This window comes from Ailuropoda melanoleuca, chromosome 17 (genome assembly GCF_002007445.2).
Source record: "Ailuropoda melanoleuca isolate Jingjing chromosome 17, ASM200744v2, whole genome shotgun sequence".
NCBI lineage: Eukaryota > Metazoa > Chordata > Mammalia > Carnivora > Ursidae > Ailuropoda > Ailuropoda melanoleuca.
In genome coordinates this window covers 6,295,252-6,318,740 of record NC_048234.1, presented here as the reverse complement: position 1 = coordinate 6,318,740, position 23,489 = coordinate 6,295,252, and the positions used below count along the sequence as shown (strand labels likewise).

Genomic DNA, 23,489 nt, shown 5'->3' with positions numbered 1-23,489 from the left:
CTGGAAGTTTGCACCTTTTGGCCGCCTTCAACCATTTCACCCCCCCCCCCACTGTATTTTAATGTGGAACAAAAGACGACTTCCCCAGGCAGGGAGAGGCTGTAAAGCCGGAAGCGTCATTCTCTGCCCAAACTCCCTCCCTGGACTTGAGGCGCGGTGGGAGGAATACGGAGGCAAAAGTGCGCGCGGTTACCCGCGGGAGTGGAGTGGGGCGTGTGGTTTTTGAGGTCCCTGCACAGTGCCTGCTCTGCTTATCAGCAATCGTGCACTCTTCTAAAAATAGAGTGGCTTGCTGGAAGACTGAAAAACATTCTTAAAAAAAAAAAAAGTAGTGTATTGCCCGCCCCGCCTCCCAAGGGAGATCCCCTGGAGCCTCCTCTCCAGGCCTCCCCTACCTGTGGCCCCAGAGTGACTTCCCTGCGGTCTTGGCCAAAGGTTATCCTGAGGCGTTCAGGGCATCAGGGTGCCCCCTGCCGGGAATGCGCACTACAGATCCTACAAGACCGGACGAAACGCGGGGTGTAAAGGGCGCGATCCTCCGTGCCGCGTGGGTTCAGGCTGCAGAGGGGTTCCAGGCGCGCAGGACCCGGCATGCACAGCTGGTCAGCTGGGGCGCACACGTGCAGTGAAATGGTGACCCGTGTACAGCCACAGGCCCGGGACCTTCTTATTTTATTTCTTACACAAATTGCAAGGTCAAGCGTTTCCCACGGGACTCCTCTGGAGTCAAACATAAATCCACCCGGTGCACCCCCGACAGTAGCGGAGGTAAATTGCCCACCAGTTTTACTTGGCTGTCACCGCCAGAGGGCGGAGAGGGTGACGGAGGCGCGTTTGGCGTTCGGGTTCAAAATTGTCCTTTCTCCAGTCGGTGGGCTAGAAGGTGATTGGAGAAGTGTCACACTGGGAACCCCAGGGCTCCCTCCCTTCGCAGTGCTGACACGATTCCTCACATCTGAATGGCCGGGGCGACTGTCTGGGAGATGCGCACCAGGCGCCTCAGGGTCACAGTGCCCCGGACGCACAAGCCCTCCACCGCTCACACGCACTGGGGCCCACCCAGCTCTGAGCCCTCAATCACCTGTCCCGAGCAGCTAGCGCCCCCGAAGCGCTGTGGCAGGGCTTCTCTGTTGTCCTCTCCTCCCTCCTCCTCTTCCTCTTCCCTTCCTCCTCCCCTCTTCTCTTCCTCCCTCCTTCCTCCTCCACCCTCCCTCCTCCTCCTCCCTTTCTCCCTCCTCCTCCCTCCTCCTCCTGCTTCCTCCTCCTCATTCCTCCTCCTCCTTCCTCCTCTTTTCCTCATCCTTCTCCCCCTCGTCCGGCCAAACACCCTGCAAATTGTCCTTTCAATGTATGCTTCCCAGAGAAGGTGCAAAGCATGCTATTTGCCTACATTGTGGTCAATGGCAGAAAATACCAAACTTTTAAAGTTTTAGCAACTCGGACAGGTGAGGAGTAGGTTCTTTTTGTTATCATTTGAATTTCCTAATCTCTCTGTGGATCACCATCTTCATGTGGATGACAGCCAGCACGAAGGAAGGAGGCCCCTGTTCCTTCTCCTGCTACTCACACCCTTTGGTCCATCCGATGCAGTAGGGTTCATCTGTGCGACCGTCAGCAGCACCTGGCAGAGGGGATGGTGTGTCTCCTCTTAGAGGAGGTGATGGAAGGCTGTGTGTGGCTCCCTTCCTGTAGCTCTCCTGCCCACTTGCGCTTCCTCTCTCAGTCTCCCTCATCCTTGCTCGGGGGAGGCTGTCTTAGGGGACGGCCTTATGGCCGGGAACCACAGCCTCCTGCCAGCGGCGGAGAGCGGGCGTGAAAGTGGATCCTCAGACCCAGAGCCAGAACCGGTCATTCCCACGTCCCACATCCCGGGCGCACAGACGCCATCTAGCCCGGTTTGCGCTCGGAAGCCTCTTGTTATACACATGGCAGCAGGCAGCTAATACGGCTTATTTGCTCGCTTATGTTTAGTAGGTTTTTACACATTTTGGATATCAATAATCTGTTGTATAAAATGAGAATATTTTCACCAAGAATACCCTTCGTTGTTTGATGTTTTAACTTTATGGCATCTTTTGTCAAATACAAGGTTTATCTAGGAACCCTGAAGCCGAGTGGGGATAGCCATTTCCAGTTGAAGTAGGGAGAGAGTACTGGAGGACCGAGAAAATTCTTGGAGGTGTAGTGAGAGCTCTGAGATGAATTCTGTGCAGCGTCTCCGAGGGGCCGGTATAGGGGAGTGCTGACAGCAAGTGCAGGTGAGCGGCTGGGCTGCCACGCTCCGTGTGAGCTCTGGCGCGTTGTTGACCTTCTCTGCGCCCAGTTTGCTCACTCGTCAAGTGGCAGTACCACATAGGGTTCCCGTAGAAGTAACACATCGCATCAGCATGCTATAGGGTGCCTACCTACGGAAATGGACGCACGTGCTCGAGACTGCGGCACGGGGCCTCGTGCACCCCGCACAGCGGAATGCGGTGGACTGCGCGCACCGGACCACTGCTTTCACAGAGAGCACGCCGCGGTCGTTCCCTGGCTTCAGCGTCCTCGTGGACAGAATGGAGGTGTTCATCTTCCATGGTGCGAGCCGCACAGGATAGCCGTGAGCATGTGATGGTAAATTTGTTCTTTGTCCCCTTTACGGAGTTGATGGGCCAGCAGCATCTCTGTTATTCCCAACAAGCCCCTTTGAAACATAGCTGAGTTTAAGCTAATGAGGGGACTCAAGGTGTGGCCCCTGCATTACCCTGAGTTGGGGCTGGTTGGTGGACAAACCCATCCTGTCATTAGAGCTTTGGAAGCTTCAGCCGCACCCTCAGACCTCCCAGGAGGAGAGAGGGCTGGAGATTGAGTCCAATCACCAATGCCCAATGACTTAATCGTTCATGCATGTGTAATGGCACCTCCCTAAATACCCCCAAGTGAGGGGTTCAGAGAACTTTCAGAAGGGTGAACACGGAGCCCTGGCAGGAGGATGCCCCAACTCTCACACCTTGTCTGTGTGTGGCTTCCATTGCGCTGTTACTGTGTTGTAGCCTTTAGAATCAACTAGCAAAGTGCTTTTCTGGGTTCTGTGAGTCATTCTAGAAGGGTTTCGAACTTGAGGCAGGGAGTGGATGGGGAAACCCTTGAATCTAGGAGCTGTCATGAGATGTCCCAGTGACAGTCTGGTGGGATTGGCATCTGCGGTGGGGGCCGTCTTGTGGGAGGGAGCCCTGAGTCGGTGAGACTTGACACCCACTCCAGGTACTGTCAGAATCGAGTTATAGGCCCCCAGGCGGGGGTCCAGAGAATTGGGGAATTTGTGAGTGAAAGTAAAGGGTTAAATAGGGTGATGTTAGCAAAGTGTTTTCATAGTCCTGGCACACAGTCTTGCATGATGGTCTTGGGAATTACTGAGAAAGAAGAAACTGAGTCCTTTTGTTTTTGTTTGTTTAAATCTTCTGTCTTGATTCATACCAAGCCCACTTTTTAGTTTTATGTTTTTCCCTGTCTTTTAAATTTAATTTTATTATTTTTTAAATTTATTTTAAAGATTTTATTTATTTATTTGAGAGAGAGAGAGAGCACAAGCAGGGGGAGCAGCAGAGGGAGAGGGAGAAGCAGGCTCCCGCCCAGCAGGGAGCCCGATGCGGGACTCGATCCCAGGACCTTGGGACCGAGACCTGAGCCGAAGGCAGACGCTTCACTGGCTGAGCCACCCAGACACCCCTCATTTTTTGTTTTTTTGAAAGTTTACTCCTTTCTTAATTTTTTAGTAATCTCTACACCCAACATGGGGCTTACTCACGATCCTGAGATCAAGAGTTGCCTGCTCTTCCAAGGGAGCCAGCCAGGCGCCCCAAACTTGCATCCTTTTAAACTAATGCACGTACCTCAGTGCATGCTGACCCCGCACTTGTGTTTGCAGACCTCGGTGCCGCGTCCTGGAAGAGGCAGAGATGGCGGCAGTCATGTGCGATGTGGATGCAGATGTGCTCTAACAGATGGGAGTAAAGGAAAGCAGAGAAACTGGGGAGACAAGACCGTCTGACCTGCCGAGACGGCGGCCTCTTCCGCGCCTGGCTGCCTCTGGGTCATTCCAGAAGAGGGGGCGGCCAGCCGCTGCGAGTGTGTTGTGATGGAGGCGAAAGCTCTAGCACTGCTGTGGGGGGGGGTTTGCAGGGCTGTGTTTCCACCAGGCTGGCCGGAGCCACAGGCTGAGCTCGAATTGGTGACGTTGGGCTGCTCTAGGGGCCACAGCCCCGGCAGGTTCCACAGCAGAGATTAGATGTCGTGGTTCTGGGTCTGCGATCAGGGAGCCATCGGGGTTGTTTGGTTCTGATGTCTGCTGGAGTGGGCTCTGATCCTGCGGCATGCTCCCACGGCCTCCTCTGTGCTCATGAAGATACCGGGAAAGATCTGTCTTCCTGTTCCTCTGAGGACACTGACTCCGGCATGAGGCTCCACGTTGTGACCTCATCTAACACGGATCATGTCCCAGAGGCCACAGCTCCTAATACCCTCACACCGGGTTAGAGCTCCAGCCTGTGAATTCAGTCCGTAGCAGGCTTGCACACAGCTCCTCCGAGTCTTGACCAGAAACCTTGTGATCGTCACCACACTGAGCCTGTGACACGTTTCCGGTGAGCCTGTGACACGCTGTCTGTGAGGCCACGCTGAGCCCATGACACGCTTCCGTGAGGCCACGCTGAGCCCGTGACACGCTGTCCATGAGGCCACGCTGAGCCTGTGACACGCTTCCGTGAGGCCACGCTGAGCCTGTGACATGCTGTCCGTGAGGCCACGCTGAGCCTGTGACACGCTGTCGGTGAGGCCACGGTGAGGTCCGTCTGTGCAAGGAGGCTGTGGTGAGGCCGTGTCAGCACTTCCTGGGTTGTGCGGTGTGGGGCCTTCCGCTGGGAGTGGAGCACAACACAGGGAACTGCTTAGCTGCAGGGTAGGTTGGGCTCTTTGCTGTGAGGCACCCCACCCCTTGCTCTCCAGTCAGGAAATTTGGGGTGTGGGATGAGGGCCACGGGGAGCTGGCGGGGCTGTGATCGCATATGGGACCATCAGCGTGGCTCCTCTGTGAGCTCACCAGCCAGATCGTCAAGCCTGGCCTTGTCCTGCGTGTGCATCCCACACGTCCACATGGGCACCCAGCGTGCGTGCTGGGTGGTGGGGCGAGTGTTGCCAGCTTCCTGAGGGCTGGGCAGGGTCACCTGAGGAGCCAGGTTCTGCCTCAAGATACACATTCCTCCTAAAATGCCAGTACTATCCGCTCCTAGTGCCCTGCACCCCCATTGTGAACACGCAGATGGTGTGGGAAGAAGGCACGGGGGGTGGCGTGTATGAATTTGCTGGGGTGGCCGTAACATAACGATAGAAATTTGTGTTTTCACTGTTGTGGAGGTTGAAGTCTGATATCAGGGTCTGGGCAGGGCTGGCTTCTCCTGAGGCCTCTCTCCTTGGCTTGCTGATAACCATTTTGGGCTCACACAGCTGTCCCTCTGTATGTGTGGATGCCCTAATCTCTTCATATAAGGACGTCAATCATATTGGATCGGGGCCAATTCAAATAACCTCATTTAACTGTAATTACCTCTCCAAACACCCTATCGCCAAGGGGAACCTTCTTACACTGTTGGTCGGACTGCAAGCTGATATAGCCACTCTGGAAAACATTATGGAGGATCCTTAAGACGTTAAAAATAGAGCTACCCTATGACCCAGCAATTGCACCACTGGGTATTTACCCCAAAGATACAGATGTAGTGAAAAGAAGGGGCACACGCACCCCAATGTTCATAGCAGCCGTGTCCACAATAGCCAAACTGTGGAAGGAGCCGAGATGCCCTTCAACAGATGACTGGATTAAGAAGATGTGGTTCATATATACAATGGAATATTACTCAGCTATCAGAAAGGATGAATACCCACCATTTGCATCGACATGGACGGGACTGGAGGATATTAGGTTAAGTGAAATAAGTCAAGCAGAGAAAGACAATTATATGGTTTCACTCATATGTGGAATATAAGGAATAGTGCACAGGACCACAGGAGAAGGGAGGGAAAACTGAAGGGGGGGAAATCAGAGAGGGAGACAAACCATGAGAGACTCTGGACTCTGGGTAACAAACTGAGGATCACAGATGGGAGGTGGGTGGGGGAATGGGTTAACCAGCTGATGGGTATTGAGGAGGGCACCTGTGGTGATGAGCCCTGGGTGTTATATGTAACACTCAATGAATCATTGAGTAGTACATCAGAAACTAATGATGTACTATATGCTAGCTAACTGAACATAACAAAAAGCAATTATGGTATTCCCCACACCAAAAAAACCTAAAAAACAAAAAATCAAAGACCCTATCTCCAAATATGGTCACATTTGGAGGTCCTGGGGATTGGGACTTCAACATAGGAATTGGGAGGAAAGCGGTGGGTCCATAACACAGAGGAGGCGGTGTGAAAGCTGGTATGTTCAGACAGCTGGGGGACATCACGAAGTCTAGACCGTCTTCCGTTCCACACAGGAAGGCAGGAAATCCCAGAGAGCTGGGAGTGCCTCCGCCGGGCTGGTGAAGCCGCGCACGGTGTGTGAGTGAGTTCCCACCCGAGCGCAAGCGCACGGGTGCGCACTGCCCTGTCTCCTCGCCGTGGGCCCCGTTGATTTCAGGAGCTGCTAAGGCGCTCAGAGTAAGCTGTTCGTGGTCGGTGATCCCGCGACCTTCCAGGGCCGTGAGCCTTTTCTCAGGCACACACGGGGGGTGTGGAGCCTTAGAGACCCCGCAGCATATTGGCGGGTGGCCGGGATGTTCCGCACATGGAGGTGGGGGGTGCTCGGCTGGGAGGGACGTCGGTGGGCTCGGCCTTTGAAAGGCTGCAAGGGAGCTGCCTGGGAGCGCAGCTTGGAGAGAGAGGGCTGTCTTCCTGCGGAGGCACAGTTATCTCGAATACCGCCCGTGCCCACCCTCCCCTCGCCCAAGGGGCGCCGCACGCGGGAGGAACCGTGTGCGGAGGAGGGGAGTGAGCGCTCCTTGCTCTGAAGCACCTCTGGGCACCGGATAGCCAGAGATGACCACGCTGGAACCAAGGACATCGACCTCTCGCAGGAACGCCGGACACAAACAGAAGCCACATGGGGCACCCCAACCTACGTGTACACAAAACGCGGGCCTGCCGAGGACAGAGACGTGCTCCTCCCACCTCCACGCCAGCTCTGCTTTCTAGAACGTTGTAGTATCCAGACGGATTAATCTTTCCTCTTCATTTCTTCTTTGCAGCGTTTTCTCGTTGCTCACAATACCCTGTGTGGCCCCCACCTCTCCTCGCACACAACCTATTGAGTATTGGCTCTGTAGACGGACTTGCGAGGAGTGGCAGCTGGAGGCGACGGAGTCCTGTTCCCCGAGGCGCGGCTCACCTGTTCTGATGCGCCCTAGGCGGCATAGCGTCTCTTCATATAGTCCTTGCGCGTTTCTTTCCTTTTTTTTTTCTCTTAGCAGCGTTATATTTAAAAAATAATATATGCTCATTTTAGACAAGTTGGAAAGTATAGAAAAGTACAGAAGAACAGAAAAAATTCGTTATTAAAAATGTATTCCCCAGAGGTCATTTTTATTACAATATTGGCAAACATTCCTCTAATGTCTTGTATAGCTTTTCAAGTAGTTGAGTTTATGCTAGTTAATATAAATGCTTTCCTTAATGGTACAAAACAAGCATTTCCCTGTACACTTAGTCTGAGTTTTAAAGGCTACAAACGTTTTATAACTTAGATGTGCCATAAATTTTAACCATTCACCTTTTATTGGAATTTTAGGGTGTGTCCAGCTCTTTTTCACCATCGTAAGTAAAACTGAAATGAACATACACATGAAGATACAAAATGCTTGCACATTTCTTTTTTTTTAAGTTTTTATTTATTTTAATCAATTTTTATTTTAATACATTTCATTTATTTATTTTAGAGAGACAGAGAGCATGCACAAGCGGAGGGGGAGGGGCAGAGGGAGAGGGAGAAGCTCAAGCGGACTCCTGGCTGACCGCAGAGACCAGAGAGGAGGGGCTCGATCTCACCACGCGTGAGACCATGACCTGAGCCCAGACCAGAAGTTGGCCACCTAACCGGCTGAGCCACCCAGGTGCCCCGTGCACACATCTTAAGTACAATTCACTTATCTGGTATTTGTTCTTTTTGTTTGCTGTTATAAATATATTTTCTTCCTTTTTACCTTTAATTTTATTTTTATACATGAAATGTACTGATTTCTGCAGTTCTGTGTTCAGTGGCAAGTTTTAACTTTCCTAGTGTTTAACAATTTCTGTGTTAATTCTCTGGCGAGGAAGTTTGATTTCCTCAGGAAACCATCACATGGTCTGGAAAGAAGGACAGCTCGCTGTTCCTGTTTAGTCTTTATATTGCTCATTTTTCTCTCTTTTTTTAAAATATTTTTTTATTATGTTAGTCACCATACACTACATCCCTGGTTTTTGATGTAAAGTTCGATGATTCATTAGCTGCATATAACACCCAGTGCATCATGCAATATGTGCCCTCCTTACTACCCATCACCAGCCTATCCCATTCCCCCATGCCCCTCCCCTGCTCATTTTTCTCTTACCTGACTGTGCAGGTCGCTACCTCTGGAACAGGGTTAAAAATAATCACAAGTAGACTTGTCCTGCTCCCACGTGTCATGAGGACCATACTCGGGTTTTTCCATTCTGCGTGAGGCTAACTGTTGGGGGTAGCATTGGTTGGCTAGGATCCCCATGACAGAGTGCCACAAACTACACGACTGAATAGCAATGTACTGTCTGTCTGTTCCGGAGGCCAGACATCGGAAATCAAGGCGTGGACACCCTGGACAGAGCCCTTCTTTGCTTCTCCTAGAGTCTGGTGCTGGCTGGCAACCCCTGGTGCCCATCAATCAGCCTGCAGGGGCGTCCCTCCGCTCTCTGGCTGCGTGGTCGCTTAGCTCTCCACATGTCTGGGTCCTCCCGTGGTTCTCCCCCTTCGTCTAAGCACTAAGGGTCCACCCTACTCAAGTGCAGCTTGTGTTAACTCACTACCTCGGCAGCCAGCGTTGTTTCTGAACAAGGTGACCTTGCGCGTGTCAGGACTGGACTGGATCAATCCCATCCATAGCAGTGGTGATAGTGAGGCTTGTCACACAGTGTGTGCTCGGTCCTGCGGCTGCTACTTTAAGGAGTGTTTAAAAATCAGCTATAGGGGCGCCTGGGTGGCTCAGTCCTTAAGCGTCTGCCTTCAGCTCAGGGCATGATCCCAGCGTTCTGGGATCAATCCCCACATCAGGCTCCTCCACTGGAAGCCTGTTTCTCCCTCTTCCACTCCTCCTGCTTGTGTTCCCTCTCGCTGGCTGTCTCTCTCTGTGTCAAATAAATAAATAAAATCTTAAAAAACAATCAGCAATAGATCAATAAAACAAATCAGTCAAGATGTTGAATTTTGTTAAGTGTATCATGAGCGTTCACAAGCCCATGTGGTTGTTTTTGTGCTTTTGTCCCATTACTGTAGTGAGCAGCAGCGACCAGTTCCTGTCCTTTCCAGGGTTGCCGAGGCGTCGCTGACACTCAGCCCTGTGTGAGTGTAGGGCGTGCAGCGTCATGGCTTGTAGAGCTCCAGGGACTGCCAAGATGAGGTCACTGAACATTCATCATCGCACAGAGGTACAAAACAGAAAACACAAGCTTTTTTGTCCTTGTGATGAGAACGTTTACGATTTACTCTGTTAGCAACCACAAGCACACCATCCAGCTGTGTTAACTCTAGTCATCAGATGTCCATCCCATCACTCATACTTATTTCTTGTGTAATGGGGAGTTGGATGTTCGTACCTTGGCCCACCTTCTTCCGGTTCTCCTGCCCCCCCAGCCCCTGCCTCTGGTAAGCACGGCTCGGATCTCCTTCTGCACGTTTTTTTTTTTTTTTAATTTTTTTTTATTGCCCATAAAAGTGAGATTGTACAGTACTAATATTTTTCTGCCTGACTTATTTCACTTAGTATAATGCCCTCAAGGTCCACGTTGTTGCAAATGGCAGCATTTCCCTTTTTTATAATGCCTGAACATCTATTTATCTATCTATCTATCATCTATCATCTATCTATCTATCTCTATAAGAGAGAGAGAAAGAGAGAGAGATACCACTTTCTTTATCCACTCGTCTGTTGATGGACACTTAGGTTGTTTCCACGCCCTGGCTGCCGTGAATAATGCTGCACTGAATGTGGTGATACAGACATCTTCAGCATGAATTTCATTTCCTTTTGATATATACTCAGCAGTGGAATTTCTAGCTCATATGGTAGCTCTATTTTTAATTTTTTGAGGAACTTCCCTCCTGTTTTCCCTAGTGGGTGTACTAATTTACAGTTCCACCAACACTGCACAAGGTTCACCAGTTTCTTAACACTGGAAAGTCTCTCTCCACTCCCCCTGCTTTTTTTTTTTTTTTTAAGACTTTTGATATGCTACCAGATCCAGGGCTTTGTGGGTGCTTAGCAATTTTGTGTCTATATTCCTCATATGGGATTAAAACTGGAAGAAAAGAGCACCCTCCTTGAGTCCCGGAGAAGAAAGCTCAGGCAGGAGAATGGAGCAACGCAGAGCTGATGGGGCTGAGTCAGGGAGAGGCAGAGAGGCACAGACAGCACCCGGACTTGCAGCGCCCCCTCTTCATTCTGTGGGTCCCCAGAAGGAGGCTGTCCTCCCCGCAGCAACTTTTGTGGGCTCCCGACTAATGGAGTGAACACAAAACATCCTCCACTCCCTGGTTGGCCCCAACTGCACAACCTGGACCACTAAGCACCGCTGAATTCAAAAGGAAAACGGCAGGAGTGTTTCCACCCGTGGAGGGCATCACCACGGAGTTTCTGTGGAGAAGACGGTTCAGTGCCCAGAGAGCAGCTCCCATGTGCAGAGCCAAGCAGCGGGAATGTGCTCGCGCTGACCATTTGTGTTCACCGCCCGCAGCAACGCTGGAGCCCGTCTTCCTAATTCTCCTTCAGTTTCTGCGAAGAGAAAGCCGGCCATGTTTTTGAGGTGACTCATGCAACTTCTCTTTTCGGTCCAGTCATCCCTAACAGATTCTCCAGATTTTTCTATAAAGCTCTATCAAAAATATTGATTTTTTTAATAGGTAAGAGGTGACGTAATGCATGATAACATCAGAGGATGTCAAGGCAGCAGAGATTCAGGAGACACTCCAGATGTCTACCTGCAGTTCTTAAAATGCAGTCGGGGAACCCTGCGGAGCCCTGGCAGCCTGTCAGGGGATTGGCGAGGTTCACGCTGTTTTCAACATAGTATTGAGACATCTCTTTCTCCCTCTCACAAGGCTGCAATGGAATTTCAGCAGGCTTCACGATGAGATTGCAACAGACAGAATGCAGAAGCAGATGTGAGAATTCACTGTGTTCCACTCAGTCAGTTGTTCAGGAGATGTGCCAAACGTAAGACAATGTTACTCCTTTTAGGAGACTTTTGTTTGTTTTGGGAAACAGTTATTTTTATGAAAACTGTGTTACTTAGGTTCACGTGTTTATTATTTTAAAACAAATTAATAATTACTTAACATTTCTCTCCCTTTTAATTTATGACGCCATAAATATTGATAGATGTGAAGGCCCCCTGGGGTTCCCATTTTGGGGAGTCTAAAGGGTCCTTGAGACCAGATATGTGGAGAACTGGTGGTCTAGACTTTTAAACGCTGAGCAAGCCAACCTCTCCAACCTTGCCGATCTCAGTTAAAGGGAGAGCATTAGATGGGACGTTTCCAGTGTCTCTTCATTTCTGAACAGTTGGAGGCTTGCAGGAGCCTTTCTTGTGTCAGTGTGTTGATGAGGTGGGAAGAGGATGTGAGGGGAGGCGAGGGTGCAAGGATGGGTGGGCCCCATCCGGGTGGGGACTCTGCAGTGCGTGGCTCCGGGGTTCAGAGCCGGGGATTTGATTTGAACAGGACTCCAGACCTGGGAGCACAGAGGAGCCCAGGAAAGGGCACAAGAGGATGGTCACAGCCTGGAGAGGGTGTGGAGACGTCAGGAGCTCCGTGTGCTCAGGAGGGCGCACACGGAGACTTTGGTCCAAGTTCCCAGCAAAGGAGGCTCTGGGCGCAGGCAGGCTCAGGGAAGGGAGCTGGTCCAGCAGGGTCACTGGACTGGCTGTCTGGAGGAGGAGTCACATCCCTTCCCTTCTGGAAACAGGGGCACTCTCAGGGAAGGGAGCTGGGTGGGAGACTTGTAGGATTCAGATTTCAGGACTGGCTGCTTTTGCAACCACAGGGCATTTTTCTCACAAAAGTTCCAATAATCACTGTATGCTGGACGCACTCCTCTTTCTGTCCTCGCCCACCCCTGCAAACAGCGACGTGATGTTCATCCAGACAAACAGTATTTTCCACCGTCATGCCGTCCTTTCTCCGTGCTGACTGCTCCAAAGCCTCGTGCGCTCTTTCCTCCATGAGTAACCTTCTCCTTTTCCAGGCCTGTGCATGCTCCCCTCCTTGCTTTTCTTCATCTCCATCTCTGGGTGAGGGTGGGAGGACTGCCACTGACAGCCATGAGCAGTAGAGGGCGGCAGAGAGCAGCAGGTGAAGCTGGGGGGCACCTCCCACCCCCCCTAGTTAAATTGGAGCAGCTGTCGGGGCTGCAGGTGGGCCACCAGCCCGGTTTGCTTAGAGTCCTGAGAGGGAGAGACAGAGGGATTCAGAGATAGACGGAAGCCAGGCCAGGCCTGCTGAGATTCCCCCAGCTAGGATGCGGCTGCGCTCAGGGTCTGGAAAGGAGAAGTGCCCGGAATGTGGGCATGAGAAGTGTTGCGACAGCAGAGTCAGGCCACTTCCATTTTTTTTTCTTTCCCCTCTTTTTGTGATTTGAGAATCCCAGTGCATTTAAAAAAGGAGAAGAAGGAGAAGAAATGACAAAGCAGAGTTACAAAAACGGGTGTGTTTTCACTGTAATGTTACCTGGAATAAACACATTTACACTTAGTCAAGGTCCAGCGCCATGCTGTTTTCTTTCTAGGAGCACAAGAAGACAGTGAAGGGGCTCTCCGCCCAGCGCAGAATTTAAAGTCCTGTTTCTGAACACAGTAATCTCACTCTGAGACTCTAGCTGAACTGGGGCATTTTATACAAGTAGGAACTTAAGCAACAGTTGTTGTAAAGAAAAGAGAATCATCTGACATTGTTACAGTGGAAAGACTTCACAGGACTATTGTTAGCAGAGGTCTTGCAGGAGCACAGAGATCCGGCTCCACCTGGAATACAGTAGACACAGCTGGGGATTCACAGCCCCCATAACAGGGAGGGTGTCAGTGGCTGAGGGATCTCCTGAAACCCACCTAACAGGATTCTTGCTAAAGGCCCAGGGGGGCTGAGCCTTCGAGGCTGGGGGCGAGAAACCTGACGGATGTCCAGGGGCGGCGGAGGCCTTGGCGGGATTCTCCCTGAAGCTGGCGAGGCCAGTGGAAGGCTGGATGAAGGCCAGTTTCAGGGTCTCCTCAAGAACGGGCTCAAAGGAACCTGAGTGAATTCTGGTCAAGGTGAGATTTCTGTCACTGTTCAACATTACCCGAAATGCTGGTCTTTTTTTTTTTTTTTAAATCTCTTACCATACTTAGAACTACCTTCAATAATACTGTGCTTTGCACAAAGACTTGCAGAAATATGAAAAAAAATTATGAGAATGCTGTGCTGCCAGGAGTAATGATGTAGGAAAGACGTTAGGGTTTGAAGCCGATGACTGAGAAAGAATTCTTGAGGCATCTTTGGTGAAAAAGGTGATTTTATTAAAGCACTGGGCTGGACCGTACGCAGAAAGAGCTGCGCGGGGGTCATGAGGAATGGCCCATTATGTACTTTCAAGCTGGGAGGGGGTTAGGGATAGCGTAAGTCTCTAAGGAATTTTGGAAGCAAGGTTTCCAGGACCTTGAGGGGGCTAGCTGTTGTTGGAAAAAAGTCATGTATTACCTTCTAATAAACCCTCAGTCACGAGACCTTTCGATGAGTATCAGTGGGCCATATGCCGGGGGATGATCGCCAACGTGTACCCTGGGGGTTAGAGATAGACGAAGTTTCCAAAGGAATCTTTATATGTTAAAGTAGACTTACAGGATCCTGGGGGGTCGGGCTAAGATTGCCTTTTGCCCTTAGCAAAATATTAACATGGAGGCAGGTCAGTCCCTAGAGAAATGTCACTCTGCCTGTTTCAAGGACTTGTCAGTGGGCTGTAGGCTGTAAGGAAATTTAATAATTGTTCTCCTGCCTTTGTTTCCCACATCAGTATGGGCCTGTGCTTACAATTGTGTGTGTGTGGAGAATTATATGTTTATATCTCCATACTTACGTGTAACACTGTGTAAGTTTAAGGAGTACCAACGGTTGATTGGATACATTTATATGTTGCCGAATGGTGACCGCCATAGCCTTAGCTAAGGCCTTCATCAGAGCACATAATTACCATCTTTTCTGGTGAGAATATTTAAGATCTGCTTTCAAATATGTCATACAGTACTGTTGACCATAATCCTTGGGTGCTGTTGGTGGAAATGTAAATTATTTCAATGACTTTGGAAAATAGAATGAAGGTTCCTCAAAAACTTAAAAATAGTATGGCCATGTGCTCACTTCAGCAGCACATACCCTAAAATTGGAACAACGCAGAGAAGATTAGCATGGCCCCCATGCAAGGATGACACGCAAATCTGTGAAGCTGTCCATATTTTTAGAGAAATTTTCATTCCAATGAATTCATGTATTACTGGACATTTACATAATTCAGGGTTGGAATAAATTGAAGTTTGTTGGTCCATGTGGCTTAGTGTCCCAGCTCCACATTAAACGTCATGGCCATCTTTTAAGCATGAAACAAAAGAACAGAATTACCATATCATCCTGCTATCTCACTTCTTTTTTTTTTTTTTTTTAATGATTTTTTATTATATTATGTTAGTCACCATACAGTACATCCCCGTGCTATCTCACTTCTGGGTATATATCCAAAGGAAATGAAAACAGGATATCAAAGAGATATCTTTTTTTTTTGAAGATTTTATTTATTAATTTGACAGAGAGAGACAGCCAGCGAGAGAGGGAACACAAGCAGGGGGAGTGGGAGAGGAAGAAGCAGGCTCCCAGCAGAGGAGTCTGACGTGGGGCTCGATCCCAGAATGCTGGGATCACGCCCTGAGCCGAAGGCAGACGCTTAATGACTGCGCCACCCAGGCGCCCCTCAAAGAGGTATCTTAACTTCCATGCAGGATTCCTCACTTCAGCCAAGACTGGAAACAGCCCAAGTGTCCATCAACGGAGGGGGAGTGAGCTCTGGTCTAGTCTGAGGCTTCTGATGTCCTGCATCATGGAGGTGAGAATGCTTGCTTGCATCCTGCACTGGGAACAGACAGGCACCTTTCTTTCCCTCCCCATCTCTTCCATGATTATTCCCTGTGCATCCTCCTGCAGCCCTGAGGCCTCCCCTTCCCTCTCATCAAGGCTGACCATAGGCCACATGATGTTGGGGCCTTCAAGCTACTCCCTCCATCCACCCTGATTCTTTTTCTAAATACAAAACTCTGTGCTTCTTTTTACCAGCACCTGTCCTCAGTGGTGGTGTGGATGGACCTGTTTATGTTATGTGCATTTGAGCCTTTGCATTTTTCACATGGGACAAAAGGATCTGCTATCTGAAAAGACAATCCTAGACGTATGTGAGCTGACAAGCTTGGGGAAGTATAGTTTAAGGCAGGAGTCCCTCCCTAGTACCTCTGCTATTGGAAGCAGGCCAGTTGCCCCAAAGCCAGTTCACCTAACACCAGTTTGCCCAATGCTCAATTGCATTTGTCCTAAAATTGTACAATTCAGACTTCACTTTCATGTATTTTAATAGTTTCAGCACCTTTTGTGATTTTTCTCTATTAGATGGCATTTCCTATTTGTCTGCAATTAATCATTAAAAAAAAAAGACCTATTCAATACCTAACCTGCTTTATTCTCAGGTTACCAGTAAGAAACTCACTTTTCAATAGTTAATGTGTGGCTTACTAATACAGTATTTGACCCTTCTTCTTGGGGTTTTGCTCTGTTCAAAGCGCATTTATCAGTGTTCCCGGCTTATCTATTAGCATGGATTGTGTGGGTGCCCAGAGCTTGCCTGCATGAGGCCATGATTTTTCTCATCTAGTGGTACTTGTCTACACCTGGGTTCATGAAACAACTGGAAAGGGCTTGGAGATTTCGCTGTTGTCCTGCTCTTACTGATTTCTAGTGTTAACCCATTATTGTAAGGGAATATGTTCTGTGTGATTTAAATTCTTTTAAATTTACTGAGATTTTTTTTTTAATGGTCCAAGACAAAGTCTACTTTGATAAATGTTCCAAAGTTCCATGAACCCTTGAAGAAAAATGTGTGTTTTGCTGTTTTTGGGTGGAGTGTTCTATATATGTCAGTCCAATACAGTTGGTTAATTCAGTGCTCAGTTCTTTTATGACCTTGCTGAATTGCTATCTATTCTTTGGATTACTGAGAATTGAAGTCCCAACTGCAATTGTACATCTCCATATTTCTTCTTTCAGCTCTACCCGTTTTTGCATTTTCTTGTTTGGGATTTTTAAAAAAAAGTATTAATTTTTGTATACTGTATCCCCCCCCCCTTTAGTTTTTCAACCTACCTCTCTCATTGTGTTTGGAATGACTGTAGATAGCTGTGGAATCTGAGTAGGATGGGGTGGTAGGTCGGGTGAAAGAACGACCCCCTTTTGGCCCTACTGGAACCTTGGAGTGCGGAGGGATAGGGGTAAGTGTGTTTTCTAGTGCTATTTGAGTGGGTATTGCTCTCCCAAATTTCTGTTTTTCAGTCATCCTTTTCCTGTGCTTTGACTAAGGGCAGTTTTTATTTATTTATTTATTTATTTATTTATTTATTTATTCATTCATTTGATAGAGAGACAGGTTGAGCAGGAGCTGGGGGAACGAGAGAGAGAGAGAGAGAGAGAGAGAGAGAAAAGCAGGCTCCCTGCCAAGCAGGGAGTCTGATGCGGGGCTCGATCTCAGGATCCTGAGATCATGACCTAAGCCAAAGGCAGCCTCTTAAACAACTGAGTCACCCAGATGCCCCAGGGCATGACACTGTTCTTGCAACTTTTTTTTTTTTTTGCTTGGCTATTGGTGGTTCTGGGTTGGAGATGTGGGGGAATCCTTTTTTCTACCCTTTTATGTTCTCAGTTGGAACCCCAGTAACAAAAGACATTAACAAGAGAAAAGCTTACAGATTTATTTAATATTAGTTTTATATGACATGGGAACCTTCATGAGGGAATAAAGATATGAAGAAGCAGTTAAGTCTAAATATTTTTATAATAGGTTTGATGAAGAGTGGGAAGTCATGGAAAGATATGATAGGACAAAAAAAAGGGTATAAGATAAAACTGCCAGTTATTTTACCAGCAAAATGGATTTATTCAGGAATAGCAGAGAATTGAGGGTTTTATATTTGTTTCAGGGGAAGGTCAGAAAGTCTTTCCTACACCTGCCATTTCTTAATTCCTTCATCCTGAAATATTCCGTTATACCAACATACCGTATTTGGGGACAGGGCGTCCTGAACTCCATCAGAGGATTCTTTACTGCTCTATCCAGGATGTTAGGGAAGCAATAAAGAAACCCAGGGGCTTTACCATCCCATGGTCATGATATCCCAAGGCAGTCCACCTTCTTCTTTAGAACTTTCAGAGACTTCCTATGCTTTTTTGTTGTGTTGTATACAGGATTCTTCAGTTGTGCAAAGGAGAACTTGGGATGGAGTTACTTCATTTTGGTGGATCCATAGGACCCTACCTCAGATTTTAAAATAACCTGTTTATTAGAGTATAAACTACTTCATTCTTTTTAGCAGCTGTGGACAATTCCATGGTATGGGTGTATCATGTTTTATTTAAACTGTAGAATAACATTTATTGCAAATAAACTCTATAACCCCCATTAGGATTTCCGTCACTCACTTTCCTTTAGGAATACCAACCCAAAACAATTTACACATTCAATGCAATCCTTATCAAAATACCACTATTTTTCACAGACCTAGAACAATCCTAAAAGCAATCTTGAAAAAGAAAAGCAAAGCTGGAGGCATCACAATTCTGGACTTCAAGCTGTATTACAAAGCTGTAGTGATAAATACAGCATGGTACTGGGACAAAACCAGACACACAGATCAATGGAACAGAATAGAGAACCCAGAAAAGGACCCTCAACTCTACAGTCAACTAATCTTCAAAAAATCAAAAAAAGAATATCCATCCAATGTAAAAAGACAGTTTCTTTAACAAATGGTGTTGGGAAAATTGGACAGACACATGCAGAAGAATGAAACTGGACCATTTCCTTACATCATTCACAAAAATAGACTTAAAATGGATGGAAGACCTCAATGTGAAACAGGAATCCATCAATATCCATCAAAGTAACCTCTTTGACCTTGGCCATAGCAACTTCTTGCTAGACATGTCTCCAAAGGCAAGGGAAGCAAAAGCAAAAATGAACTATTGGGACTTCATCAAGATACAAAGCTTCTGCATGGCAAAGGAAACGGTCAATGAAACTAAAAGGAAACCTGTGGAATGGGAGAAGATATTTGCAAAGGACATATCAGATAAAGGGCTAGTGTCCAAAACCCATAAAGAACTTACCAAACTCAACATCATAAAACAAATAATCCAGTTAAAAAATGGACAGAAGACATGAATAGGCATTTTTCCAAAGAAGACATCCAGATGGCCAACAGACACATGAAAAGATGCTCAACACCACCATCAGGGAAACACAAATCAAAACTACAATGAGATACAACCTCAGAGAAATCAGAATGGCTAAAATTAACAAGTCAGGAAACAGCAGATGTTGGCAAGGGGAACCTCCTTCACTGCTGGGTTTGAATGCAAACTGGTGCAGCCACTCTGGAAAACAATGTGAAGGTTCCTCAAAAAGTTGAAAGTAGAGCTACCCTATGACCCAGCAATTGCACTATTGGGTATTTATCCTTAGGATATAAAAATACAGAATTGAAAGGGCACAAACATCCCGAGGTTCATAACAGCATGACCAACCATAGCCAAACTTTGGAGAGAGCCCAGATGTCCATTGGCAGATGAAAGGATAAAGAAGATGTGGTAAACATATAATGGAATATTACTCAGCCATCAGAAAGAATGAAATCTTACCATTTGCAATGACATGGATGGAACTAGAGTATTATGCTAAGCGGAGTAAGTCGGTGAGAGAAAAACAAATACCATATGATTTCAGTCATATGTGGAATTTAAGAAACAAAACAGGTGAACATAGGGGAAGAGGGAAAGAAAAGAAAAAGAGAGAGGAAGGAAACCATAAGAGAGACTCTTGACTATAGAGAACAAACTGAGGGTTGATGGAGGGAGGTGGGTGGGGGGATGGGTTAGATGGGCGTTGGGGATCAAAGAGGGCACTTGTGATGAGCACCGGGTGTGGCGCCTGAATTCTACTCCTGAAACTACTATTACACTATATGTTAACAACAACAACAAAACCCAAAAACAAACAAAAAAACCAAAACAAACCAAAAACCCAACAGATGTGCACCCATGAATTTTCAAGCTTCCACCATCCGTTTTGGGGGTAACATTATTATAAAGCTTCTGATTCATATAACTGAATTTCTTTCAAAAATTTTGTTTGCCTTATGCATACATTTTTTTTTGCAGACATTTACTGGCAAAAGATGGGTTTCTTTGGTAGTAAAAGAGAATTGCAGTCTGGGCCAAACCAGCTTCAGCAAAACTGTAGGCAAGTCCAGGGAGCAAAGGAGAGGCAGGCTTTTTTAGGGAGTGAAGGGGTGCATTGGGAAGCCTGTTTGAACTAAAAGTGCACTGGAGGAAACCATGAGTTTGATGTTTCTCATTGTCTGGGCTGCTGCCTGGTGGGGGGGTTGGGGAACACGCTCTCTGTCCCTCAGGGTGGTATCCATCCTTCCTCCTGTGTTATCCAGACATTTAAAATGTGTAATTTTTTAAGCCAATTCATTGTTTTCTGTGTGTCTTCTATTACTGCTAAACTTATCTATTTTCCTCTAGAGGTAGAATGACTAATTTTTTCTTTTAGTGTTTTTCTTAAATTTTTATTGTGTTATGTTAGTCACCATACAGTACATCATTAGTTTTTGATGTAATGTTCCATGATTCCTTGTTTGCCTATAACGCACCATGCAATACCTGTCACCAGCCTTTCTGAGTCCCCCACCCCCTCCCCTCTGTTTCCCAGAGTCCACAGTCTCTTATGGTTCATCCCCCCTTCTGTTTACCCCCCCTTCATTCTTCCCTTCCTTCCCCTACTGATCTCTTTTGGTGTTTCTAATGTTTACTGTATGTAAATATTAGAAAGTTCTGCTTTTATGCATGCATGCCCATGGTTAAATAATTAAGATGCTACGAAAGGAATACAGTGGGAAGCATTCAGATTTCTCATTTCCAAATTTCCCCTGGTTTTCTGTCCAGAGGCAAACACTGTTGACCAGTTCTTATAGCTCTTTCCAGAAATGTGTGTGATTGAATATGCCTTTCCTGAGAACAGTCATGGAAATCGACAGTCTCAAACATCCACTGGCGGTGATTTCCCCATATTCTCACCAGCACCATGTTTTACCAAATATTGTAGTCTTTTCTGAAATGTAAAGAGATAATTTCTTTTTTCAATGTCTAATTCTTTGAGCATATTTAAAAATACTTTTATAAGGTATTTATCTATTTATCTTTCCTGTGAATGGCATGTTTAAAAGCTCTTTGTTTTATTTCCTATGGGAATGTTAATTCTTATTGGGTTGATCTGAAAGAACATTTTATATATTTAAAAAGTGATTCTTGGGGCATCTGCTGGCTTAGTTGGTAGAGTGATCAACTCTTGATCTCAGGGTTATAAGTTCAGGCCCCACACTGGGTGTAGAGCCTTCTTAGAAAAAAAAAAAAGGAAAAAGTGACTGTTGCTGATAGTATTTTCTAATTTTGTCTTTTTTATTGCTATGAAAACATGGTTACCAGTATTGTGTGAATTTTGGGTTTGTGTTGTAATTTAAACGGATTTACCAATCCAAGATTATGAAAATAATCCTCTTTTGTGCATTCCCAGTATTTCTATTTGTTTGTTTGTTTATTTATTTATTTTAAAGATTTTATTTATTTGACAGAGAGAGAAAGGCAGTGAGAGAGGGAACACAAGCAGGGGGAGTGGGAGAGGGAGAAGCAGCCTTCCCCGCTGAGCAGGGAGCCCGACGTGGGGCTCGATCCCAGGACCCGTGGGATTGTGACCTGACCCAAAGGCAGACGCTTCACCGACTAAGCCACCCAGATGCCCCTATTTCTGTATATTTAAATTTTCACTCTGTATAACAATGTTATGGGGCAGAAGAAACTACTACCTAGTGTGCGGAGGACACGTGTATGTGAGATGGCTTCAGGAGTGTCTTGAGCTAAAAGCCAAGTTGCTTATGGACTTTTATGATTCACTGGATCCAGAAAGAAGACTTCATCATCACTGTTGATCGTAAGTGGTTTGGCTCCTGGCGTGCTTCTGGTCATGGCCGAAGGAAACTCTGTGAGAACGTGGGCTTATGGAAGCATCACCGGCGGCTTGTAGGTTGGTATAAAAGACTGCACGGGTCCTGTCTGCCGGCAGCAGGATGCACGACATGGTTTATTACTGGCAGCCCCACGTCACATCGAATTGTTTCCTGAATTTCATGAGGAGAGTAAATAAAGCTTTGTTTACTGAACATGGGATGAAATAGAATTTCTTTTTTTTTTTTTTTTAAAGATTTTATTTATTTATTTGACAGAGATAGAGACAGCCAGCGAGAGAGGGAACACAAGCAGGGGGAGTGGGAGAGGAAGAAGCAGGCTCATAGCGGAGGAGCCTGATGTGGGGCTCGATCCCATAACGCTGGAATCACGCCCTGAGCCGAAGGCAGACGCTTAACCGCTGTGCCACCCAGGCGCCCCTGAAATAGAATTTCTGACTAAAGCCGACATGCACTTGGTCTTGGGCAGACATCTGGGGTTTGACAGCTGAAGAACAGTGGCTGCTGGGAAGGGAGAAACTGTTGGCATGTCTTGTGAGCTCATGTCAGCTGCAGAAGATTATTAGGCTTGTATACTTTGTTATTGTTTGTAATTCAGATAGCTACATTCATGAAGGTCAATTTGCAGTGTATTTCCACTCCTAATTTCAATTTTTTTGCAACTTGACTCATCTAAACTCATATCACGAAAGTATTTAGTATCTTGCAGCTATGTAATAATTTGCTTTTCCATAATTTTGCCAGTGGAATGAAAAATTATATTTAAGTGTCAAGAAGGTTACAAGAAAAAGGGCAAGAAATGTTCACAGGGATGAAGCTCTGGTTAGTGCATGTTTTTATTGTATTGCATTATTAGCTAATTTTACTTTATATTTGCAGGCTTTTTAAGACTGGTATCCAAGATCTACAAAGAACTTCTGAAATTCAATACACAAGAAACAAATAAACAAATCAAAAAATGGGCAGAAGATATGAACAGACACTTTTCCAATGAAGACATACAAACGGCTAACAGACACATGAAAAAACGTTCAAAATCATTAGCCATCAGGGAAATTCAAATCACAACCACACTGAGATACCACCTTATACCAGTTAGAATGGCAAAAATGGACAAGGCAAGAAACAACAATTGTTGGAGAGGATGCGGAGAAAGGGGATCCATCCTACATTGTTGGTGGGAATGCAAGTTGGTACAGCCACTCTGGGAAACAGTGTGGAGGTTCCTTAAAAAGTTAAAAATTGAGCTACCCTATGATCCAGCCGTTGCACTACTGGGTATTAACCCCAAAGATACAGACGTAGTAAAGAGAAGGGCCTTATGCACCCCAATGTTCATAGCAGCATTGTCCACAATAGTTAAATCGTGGAAGGAACTGAGATGCCCTTCATCAGATGACTGGATTAAGAAGCTGTGGTCCATATATATACAATGGAATATTACTCAGCCATCAAAAAGAACGATTTCTCAACTTTTGCTGCAACATGGATGGGACTGGAAGAGATAATGCTAAGCAAAATAAATCAAGCAGAGAAAGACAATTATCATATGGTTTCACTCATTTATGGAACATAAGAACTAGGAAGATTGGTAGGAGAAGAAAAGGGAAGAGGAAAGGGGGGTAAACAGAAGGGGGAATGAACCATGAGAGACTGTGGACTCTGGGAAACAAACTGAGGGCTTCAGAGGGGAAGGGGGTGGGGGAATGGGATAGGTTGGTGATGTATATTAAGGAGAGCACGTATTGCATGGTGCACTGGGTGTTATACACAAGTAATGAATCATCGAACTTTACATCAAAAACTAGGGATGTACTGTATGGTGACTAACATAATATAATAAAAAATATAAAAAAAATAAAATGTAACTACAAAAAAATTTC

The 23,489-nt window shown here is 46.7% G+C and overlaps 1 protein-coding gene, 1 long non-coding RNA gene and 1 other non-coding gene across 6 annotated transcripts in view; 2 read left to right on the top strand and 1 right to left on the bottom strand.

Moving 5' to 3' along the window:
- DNAH9 (dynein axonemal heavy chain 9) overlaps positions 1-23,489 on the bottom strand; it is a 1,064,222-nt gene that overhangs the window by 287,775 nt on the left and 752,958 nt on the right. The gene's annotated exons all lie outside the window — the stretch shown is intronic.
- On the top strand, positions 4,824-22,543 carry LOC109488482. Of its 4 annotated transcripts, none has more exons than XR_004621711.1 (7): positions 4,824-4,936; positions 6,519-8,169; positions 9,527-9,678; positions 11,348-11,462; positions 13,358-13,551; positions 15,268-15,371; positions 21,545-21,876. It is a non-coding gene; the product is annotated as an uncharacterized LOC109488482 (long non-coding RNA). The 4 variants fall into 4 exon arrangements; XR_004621710.1 differs by lacking the exon at positions 4,824-4,936 and adding an exon at positions 22,486-22,543 and having other exon boundaries at positions 6,157-8,169; positions 21,545-21,665; XR_004621709.1 differs by lacking the exon at positions 4,824-4,936 and having other exon boundaries at positions 6,157-8,169; positions 21,545-21,910.
- On the top strand, positions 14,628-14,734 carry LOC117797034. Its single transcript, XR_004621847.1, has one exon. It is a non-coding gene; the product is annotated as a U6 spliceosomal RNA (small nuclear RNA).